Genomic DNA, 7,832 nt, shown 5'->3' on the forward strand with positions numbered 1-7,832 from the left:
GGGAAACAAGAAGTTAACATTTTTTGATAAGTCCCAATTGTATTGCGCTTGTAGTGTGTAGAAGACTGACAAAATGGTAGTTTGAGGAGATATAGAGTTGGGAAGTGACTATTGCATCCAAAGGATTATTAGGAGCCGGATAGAAGACGATAACTCCGGTCAAACGATTTTGGTGCCGTTGCCAGGGAGACACATGGGCCGTGGTCTGTAAAAGCGAGTGATATTTAATTTAGGTAACTCTCATGATATGAAGCACTATCTGAAATCGAAATCTGCATCACCGTCGTTCAGATGGTTCGCAGTCACAATAACGTCACAATTAACTTCAACGAACTCTACTCGATTTAGGATCGAATGCATCAGGAATACACTTGCAGGCCACCATTAGGGATATCATCTGCAATGTATGTTGTAAGGCTTCACCTGTCGCCCAATTCCTCATATAACTGAGTATTTGGGTGAACAACAGGTGAGATCGAGCATCAACGGTTGAGGTAACTGTTTACTGAACTATTCAACGCTGTTGAAAACCAGACCCGAGGGGTTATGAGTGCAATCACAGCAGCCTTGGTGTGACTTTGCCGGTCTATAAAGGGCTCTCGAGCAGAACTTTTCCTCCATTTCATTTCCACAGCCACGATGGACCATCCCACCTCGCCTTCCCCAATTGACCGGCCAGCCAAGAGACAGCGTCTGGTATCCCAAGATGGAGAAGATGATTCCAAGTTGGAAAACCACACACAAGAATCTTCAAACGGCACAATCGTCGAACCCAAGGTCGGTCATACCTCTTCCGCAGGAAATGAACAGAAACACTAATACTCTGCAGATCCCAGTGACACCTGGTGCCCTGACGGCGGAGTTCATGAAAATTCTACAATACAATGACACCCTCGCTACGCCAGCCCTGAAACTGCTCGACTTGTACTTTTGCCTATGGGAATGCTACGTGGTCAAATCTGCCGAGAAGATGCGACTTGAGGATGAGCAGCGACAGCTTCAAGAGTTGAATGAGTGGCTAGCAAGCGAGAGTGACATCCTTCTGCAGCTTTGCGAGGAACAGAAATTGGTATTGTGGGATCGGAAACGAGCAGTTCAGGCCCTTTGTAACGGTGTGATTTCAGCCTTGCAAGCGAGCGATCCTCAAGCCTATCACGTTGATGGGAATTGATAAGGTCTCAGTTTTGTTTGGGGCTCATGGATAAGGACACGTTTGGATATTACTGCTATGTATTGGTGCTCTGTACCAGTTATTTTCGCTGATTATAGAGAATGCGAATGCAATTGCGGATGAAATTAATTGGGTTCTGTGACGAAGTGTCAACGTTCCACAGCTGTTGATATTTCCAGCGCTTGGTTTTCTTAGGATCTGCCGTAAAGCCCTCCTAACGTGCCCTGGTCTTCTATAATTGAAGATAAATAAGATCTCTGCTCAGCTTGCGGCATCTTCTCCCTCCCAACCCGTTAAATGATACTTTATACACTTCTGCAATTCCCCACCAGCAGATCCTGGATTGAAATGGACGAAATGAGCGAGTATTGTCCGTACATGTTTCTTCAATGCGTGTCTTGTGCTAAAGCTAGTGACTGTGATTTCGATCTTGACCTTCACGCCAACTGGCAGAAGTCTTCTGGTATATCGACAACGCCCTCATGTCTTGCCACGGACCTGGATCCGCGACATATTATCTAGGATGAAACCGACCCTGCAGAATATGGGACCGGGGGTCTCCCTCGAATGAATGTTTTTTAACCCCAATAACGACAATCCCTCCGGCTTGAAGTGGACGGGTCCAGATTCTCCGTTAATTTCTACTCAGGCTAGCTATAATTTCTACATGTCAACGTTCGCTTTTTTTCCCCCGAAGAGGTGCAATAGATAGAGCGTCGACTAGCTTGGTTTGGTTCGACATCTGGCGAGACTATAGGAGAGCATATATTCTTTTTTCCCTGGGTTGAAACGGCCCTGGGGAATCTGTGTCGGGTACGCAGGCAGGCAGTTGCTAGACACAGTCGCCCGACATAGGATTGGTGCAATAGCCATCAGGCTCCGCATGACCCTATGGCCTCGCATGGAGCCTCTACGGCATTCCACGAAGTCTAGTCTATGCTCTTCTTACTGTAAATACGTGCCAAATATAGAATGCTTCCATGCGGTAATTCTCTTTCAGTTGCGGCTCTGTCGTATTATCTCCAAGTTGTTAAAGTAAGACATAGGACAGATATAAATGTGCAATGCTTCACTCTTCTCTTGCGTTGTCCAAGAACCCTGGTAGATTGAGTCTGCAAGGGTGATCCCAGCCATCGAGGATCCTAGTCAATCGACCCCGAGATGATTCCAGTGCCTGCTCAAAGAAGCGCAGCCGAGACAGCTGCTTGTCGTGGCGCAGCTGAAGTCCATCCCTCTCTTTAGTCAGGCGTCTGCTAGTTTCCTTCAAGGTCTGATTGCTCTGCTCTAGCTTCTGGCCATCGATGTGTTTGGACACGCACGACTCCCATAGGCGTCGATAGAGTCCGACAGTTCGACCTGCTGGAGAGGCAAACTTGGGATCGTCGAGTTCGAGGTCTGCTAGCACCTTCAAAATAGGTTGAAAGGGCTCGGTCGCCAAGGTATGTCTTGTTTCTGCTTCCTGTTGCGAGGGAGAGAGCTGCGACGGTCAGCAAGAGCATTGGAAGCTGAGCCGCCATACTTACCAGTGGAGGGACATTATCAGAAGCCTCCTGCGAATTCTCTTTTTCAGAAACGATTGGCAATGCACTGGGCTGTTGTTCTCCTTCTTTTTCCTGGTCTGGCGTGCTGCTAGGGGCCTCCATCTTGATCTCAGGGGAACGAGTATCTGGGCAATAGCATGTCCACTAATTCTTGGAGGCTTTTATAGACTAGAGGACATCGGTGGCTAGGTACTCAGTCTCATTTTCACCATGAAAGTCAATCAGCGTAGTCAGCTTTTCAATCTCAGCACTCTGTTAGCAGTCCGTTTAATGATGGCGGTGGTGATTAATCTCGTGGTGTTGATGGTTCGTGAATGTGCCTCATATTAGTGGCTTACTGGTGATGAACGGTCCAGGAGATATATATTCAATCACAACGCATTTTCCACATTCGTTGGAGAGCTCAGAAATCCCAAACGTAAATAGAGTAAAATCTAGAGGACAGAAAAAGAAAATCGAAAAAAGAATATCTATCTCAACCATGATCACAGCTACAAAACCCCGTCAACAAGGACGGCCAAGCTTCAACGGGTTGACGGGTTGAGTACCCGTGCCCGCGCGACCGCGGCCTGACGCTTTCCGCAGCCTAGAGGGACAGAACCACACACAGCTCAGACAACCAACACTCGAGCGGGGCCAGAAAATTTCCGTCTTCCTTAGATGAAAATGTGAGCGCTCTTGGTAAAATCAAAGAATGCACAGCTTCCGTTGCCTCAATATTAAGACCGTAGATTCAACGGTGACCCAACGTTTCTTAACCGACTCACTTTGACTCATTTTCAACATGACTTTAGCATGTTTTCTCGATGAGCATCTAAGATTGCACCACGAATTTCGCTGCTAATAGTTGCGGTAGAATGAAGGCATGGGTTGCAACAGGCCTCACTTAAGATAGACATCGTGTTCAACGTTTGCTCTCTAGTAGAGCCCGCGTGCTACAGGAGCCGAGAACCTATAAATACGTCCTCTTCCCCAGCAATTTGTTCTCCATTACCATCACTTGGCTATGCAGAGTCGAGCAGGTCTTCGATTCCGGATAAGTTCTTCCCTTTGACCTACTGGAATTTCACTGTATTGACATCTACAGTTACATCGTGGACCGACAAGCTAGAAAGTGCTTGTGAGATGCGACGACCACCAGGTCCACTATGTCACTCATGCCAGCCGATCAAAGAAGCAGATTTGGGTTAGCTAGTCAAAGTACCTATGCAAACATCTGTCCACCATAGCAGCCGACCACTGTCCGCTCCTGAATATATCGATGCAGAAGAGCGGTCGAGGTAAGTCTGTCTCCGCGCGACCCTATCCGAGACTAGACTGACTTCAAAGACGATGCGAAACAAAGATCCATGCATTCCATCCAATATACACCAGCCACGGTGCCCTTTCCCGTGTCGTCTTTCAGAACATGTGAGTCATGCATTGCCTTGCCGATCGCCAAGCTAACGATGGACAGGAAACCGTTGACATCGCACCAGACCGAGTCCGAACCAGCTCTCCGTCAGTGCTCCGCGCAGGGTCATGGCTTACACGCCATTTCTGGCCCTATCACTTCAAACCATGCAACATGTCCTATGTGAAATACTGCAACTAAGGCCGCGGGCAAACAACAGGACGCATAAGCTCCAGACGTTCGTTGTCCACGACGAGGTGAGTGCAATATCACGCCTCCTGCTGCGCCGGGTCCGATGATTTTTCTCAACTCTGTGCCGGAGACACAAACACCACTGACATCTCTATGCCATTGCAGGAGCAGCCAGCCCATCGCCAACCGCGACAATTCTTGTGGCGAGTAACCTATTCCCGCCGAGTTAGATAAGACCCAGGGCCCGACGCGCCATCGCGTCTTCCCCTTCCTCACCGCCTTCACACCATGAACAGCGGAGTGCCTCAACCTCTCGCTGTTTGCACGAAGCTGTCTCCTAATGCAACTGTACAATTTTTTGTCTCACGTGAGTTCGTCATGCGCCTTTGCCGTGTTGTGAACTTGTCGGTTCATCCAGCGCGACTTCTCGAAGCGACAGCCGGAGAGTGTGACGAACCTGGATACAACATGGTATATTGGTGACTGCATCGCAGAACTGAGTTGGCAGTGATCTAGTTGGTAAGCAGGTATGATCACGAATCTTGTTGATTATCTGTCTCAAGCATACACTCGGATTCTTCACGAACGGCGTAAAGTACAACACCTTGTCCAACTGAATCAACAATTGCTGACTCGGGTCTCACCACAGGAAGACGCCGTCAGATTCCCATCACCCGAATGCAAAGCGAGCAAATCTCTTATCTGCTCGACCTCCCCTACATCAATACCATCTATGCTTTGTTTCTTCCACATGACTACTGGTGGCATCGACGAGTCGCTACCTCGACCTTGTCCCAGTCGATTTGGTTCATCAGATCATGCGTTGGTATGCCTACCTGATGCAGACCCAATGGAGCGCATAGCAGTGTCTGTCTCCCGGCATATGAACCCTCTCGTAGAATGGCCTACTTGCGGCTTGGATCCCTGGCGTCCAGTGGGTGACCATCGTTGTCCTCAGATGGCATCTAGCGTCTTTCGAGCCTGAAACCCCTAAGAAACCGGGAGACGCCAATGCTTTGTCTAGCTAGAGCCATATTTTCGTACTGGCGAGGTTGTTAGTCGGGACTGCTTGCATGGAGAAGGTGAGGCAAAAGTCCCGTCATTTCTACCCGAATCAACTAACAATAGCCAGTCAGCTTCAAATCGATGGACAAGACCGAGGATGGCCAAACGATTGAGAGGACCCATAACCCAAGAACTACGTCTGATAGAGTCATCTTGATTCCTCTTCCTCTCCGGGTTGCTGAGCTTTTGGACATGTACGGGCGAGCGGGAACCACTCGGACATACACGGAGCTGCATGCTATCAGGATTGTTTGCTTTTCCCTGTTAGACAGAAGCTTGGTGATTTCATTCCTAAGCCTGTGTTTTTCTATCCAAGCCCGAGCACTACGTGCAAAGCCCATACACCTTGAATGTCAGAGCAGCTGGAGGTCAGTCAAGTTATCCAGTATCCTTCGTCCATTGAGACCGTCGTCTAACATATCGCAATTGGAGGCGCAAGCAGGTCTTGCCAGCAAATCACCGATTCCTCTACGTCTCTGAGCTCACTGTTCTTTGACCATCTATGATGTATTTCTCCGCGCCCAAGACGATATCTGGCATATCACTGTTCGAGCAATTCACCGTGAAGGTGGGTTTGATGTCTGTAACAGAATCACAAGAGCCCTCGGGTTCTAGGACCTCTGAATATCCTGTACAGCCTATACTGAATTGTCTAGCCCAATAAGCGCTCATGTTATATTTGCTTGGGGAGCAGTTGGAGCGGATGCCTGCTAGGGTCACACGTGGGTTAGAACACCCCTGTACAGATATCACCAGGTCCTGAGCGGTGATCGTGGAGAGTGTCTTTACCGGTTCTGATTCCAGATAGCTCGTTGGACCCCGATCGGAATTTAATCATGCTATATCAGCAGCGGCGCGTGATTTATCGCATGTAGTGGGGAATAAGCCTCACAGAAGGTAACGACCGTTTCTTCATCGCTGTAGTGGACTTCTACGAAAGACTGGTTCAATTTACTGGCGGGATATTATTCACAGAGTTGCGACGGCTCCTACATGTAGAAGGAGCGGATCAGATATTCCAGAGCCAAAGCTACCAATGTTGACCTCGAGAGAACGAAACTCTCACTCTCGTGGTCGCTCTATGATGTAGGCATTCTAGTGTAGAATAGGTTCGAGTGACTAGCAATAGTCATTTCAAGCAATTTTTTCCGCGACGCAAGACACCGAGCCTATCGCATAATCATCTTGGATTGAATCCGTGATTCGGATTTACGAAATACATCACATGGCTCTACACTTCCTAGTTCTGATCTTGAGTGTACAGTATGTTGCGTGATCAGAGTTGCACAATTCTTGAATTAGATCAACTCAATTGAGTTGGAGGCCGTAGTCAAGGAGTGTCCAACAGGGATCAAAATTGCTTTGCAGGATCAAAAAAAGAGCAATAAAAGTTTCTATGATGTGGGGGACATGGCAAGAGACCGCGTTGCCTCTGTGAGACGGTGACCAGTACTCCCTTCACCGCCCGAACATTCACCACATCAACATCAAACATCAACATCAAACATCAACATCAAACATCAACATCAAACATCAACATCAAACATCAACATCAAACATCAACATCAACATCGAACATCAACATCAAACATCAACATCAGACATCAACATCAGACATCAACATCAACACATCAACACATCAGCGCATCAACGCATCGACACGTCAACACATCAACACTCTCACTAATTCTCACCAACATGTTTGCTCTACGCCTGAATGAAGGGTGTCAATTTCACTACGCGAAAGCATTATCGGACCGCAAACTATCAGCGCAGAACATTTGGGAACCTCCCCTTTGATAAAAATGACAGTTTCGTTGTTATCGTATAATTTTGGCCATTGAATTTGGGACGATCTATCTAGGGCTCATTCTATCTATCCAATGATGATCCTTCGGAAAAAGAAACAGACTATGAGGAGGTTGGGCAGGTCTTTGCTTCTTCGAATACTGTTGAATATCGAATACTGGTCTCTAACACCACGGAGAGGTGCCTACACATCGCTAGAGGCCTTGTTAACGCAGCAATCCCCTGCAGAGCACGTTTGTTGACGCAGAGCTCGTCCTGCGAAGCACCATTTTACACTCGCGGGGCTCAGGGCAGCGAGGGAGCACATTTTTACACTCGCGGGGCTCAGGGCAGCGAGGGAGCACATTTTTACACTCGCGGGGCTCATGGCAACGAGGGAGCACACTCTTACACTCGCGGGGCTCAGGGCAGCGAGGGAGCACATTTTTACATACACAGGGCTCATTGGCTGTGAGGGAGCACATTTTTACATACACAGGGCTCATTGGCTGTGAGGGAGCACATTTTTACAGTCACAGGGCTCATTGGCTGTGAGGGAGCACATTTTTACATACACAGGGCTCATTGGCTGTGAGGGAGCGCAAATCTTACATCGCTGGGCTCGTGGCAGCGACAGCCGTGGTCACGGATGGTCTGGAGTACTTGGTTTCGCAGAGCCCAT

This window comes from Penicillium canescens (assembly GCF_028828765.1).
Source record: "Penicillium canescens strain IBT 15451 chromosome Unknown utg000006l_segment0_segment0, whole genome shotgun sequence".
Classification (NCBI taxonomy): domain Eukaryota; kingdom Fungi; phylum Ascomycota; class Eurotiomycetes; order Eurotiales; family Aspergillaceae; genus Penicillium; species Penicillium canescens.